The sequence below is a fragment of the Nannobrachium achirus genome (genome assembly GCF_963921795.1).
Source record: "Nannobrachium achirus genome assembly, chromosome: 23".
NCBI classification, from domain to species: Eukaryota; Metazoa; Chordata; class Actinopteri; order Myctophiformes; family Myctophidae; genus Nannobrachium; species Nannobrachium achirus.
The window spans coordinates 1494875-1497134 of record NC_137830.1 but is presented as its reverse complement, the minus strand read 5'-3'; positions in this window follow the sequence as shown (position 1 = coordinate 1497134).

The following is a 2260-nucleotide window of genomic DNA, read 5'->3' as shown; positions in this document are numbered from 1 at the left end:
GAGGAAAATAGAGCCCTAAACCCTAAACCCTAAACCCACCCTACACCACCCTTTGAGAGCCCTACAAGCTCACAAGGCGTGATGCATTGTGAGCTTGTAGATCTGCTATTTCTTGGTGAATGTTCCCCCCAGAATAGAATAGAGATGCTGGGGTTTAAGTTTGGGGTTAAACAAATATAAAGATATTTTCAATCTGTAATAATAATGGAAACAGTTTTCTTTGTGACATAAACTTTATCTAAGGGGACAGATTGACATATTTGACATAAATAAAGTTCTGTCATTCAGGGTGGGTTAGGATTAAGCTTGAGGGCTTTGCACATGCAGGCGCGTTGCCTTTTTTTCCCATTTGCTGATGAGTTTTTTAAATAAAATTCTGTGAGGAAGGTCGCGCCTGTCTTGCAAAGCCCTTTAGTTTCTGTGAGGTTTAGGTTTAGGTTTAGGCATATAGCCACGCCCACATGGGGGAAACACCTGGGAAAGACCACACACACACACACACACACACACACACACACACACACACACACACACACACACACACACACACACCATACTTTTTTTATGAGACCACTTTCTTTTTTAGATTGTATCGTATTTATCGTCTAAAACAAATGAATGAATATTAAACAGAATAAAATGATTCTCACCCTGGTAAAGTTAGGAGTAGATAACCAACCCACGGTGGTGCAGTGGGTAGCGCGGTCACCTCACAAGTAGAAGGTCCTGGGTCCGATTCCCGCCGGGGGACGCTGTGGGCGCTGGGGGCGTGTTCTCTACTCCATGTCATCAGCGCCCACACCCTAGGTGGGGTTGACGAAAGGGCCTTTCTGTGTGGAGTTTGCACGTTCCCCCTATGTCTCGTAGGGTAGCTACCCTCACAAAAAAACATGCTGGTCTCTCTACTGCCTCCCCCTGGCCAGCCGGGGTGCCTGATGGAGGGGAAAGGAACTGGTTGGAATAACGTGTTCCTTCCATGCGCTACGTCCAACTGGGGAAACTCCCCCCTGTCAGGTGATAAGAAGCGGCGTGCTCACTCCTCATGCACTGAAGGAAGCATGAGCTCAGTTCAGGGCTCTCCCCAGGTTGGCAGAGGGAGAGCAGAGCCCAGGATTACAGCTTAGGCAGTTGGCACCGGGTGAAAAATGGGTTACAAAATCTTGAAATAAAAATTTAAATAAAATAAAACTATAAGAATAATAACAAAATACTGTCCTATATTATTGTTTATATATTGTGAATGAAAAGTGTCCAACATTCATGGAAGGGTTAAAAATTAACCATCGTTCGCTGTATGTTTTTGAAGGGTTAAAAGTTCATTCTCCTCAGATGTTTATGCAATGAAATGAAAATGTTATGTTTGTTCCATGATTAATGTTCTAAATGCTTTGAACAAGATGTAATTAAAAAGAAAAGAAAAAAATGTTTATGTATTTTTGTATTATTTCTTTAGTTTTCTTTTTTTTGACCACCTATCTTATCCCAAGGGTTTATAAACCAACAGTACTAATTTAAACCATTCCAAAGGGAAACAGAAGGGGGCTTAGTCCAAGGGTCTTCAACAGGGGGTCCTCAGAGTTACTACAGGGGGTCCTCCAAATCTTTTAGTAAGAGAAACTTTTTTTTCTCCTTTCTTATATTAACCACTTGAACCCTAGCCTCGGAAACCCAGACTTCTTAGTGTCCATATTCTGAGAACTTTAGCCAAAAATAGCAGATCTACAAGCGAGGCATTGTCAGCTTGTAGATCGTCTATTTTCGACAAAGAGGTTTGGTGTAGAGGGGAAAAGAAGCAGACTAAGTACAGAGTGAAATTAATTATTAATTATATATTCAAGTGGTTAAATATCTGAAAACACAAATTGACATGAATCCAAAATACACTGATGATTGTGCTGTCAAACAATGAAACTATATGGACTCTATGAACAGGTTGTGGGGGTCCCTGCTTCATCTCTCTCTCAACTAAGTGGTCCCTGCTTCATCTCTCTCTCTCAACTAAGGGGTCCCTGCTTTATCTCTCTCAACTAAGGGGTCCCTGCTTTAATCTCTCTCAACTAAGGGGTCCCTGCTTCATCTCTCTCTCAACTAAGGGGTCCCTGCTTCATCTCTCTCTCAACTAAGGGGTCCCTGCTTCATCTGTTAGGGAAGCTTCCTGCATTTTCCTGCATATTAATCAATGATTCAGGAAACATAGATTTGTGTCTTCTCCTCATTGGTAGAATCACCAACAAGTTCCACGCTCTGAAGTTTTGCTTCA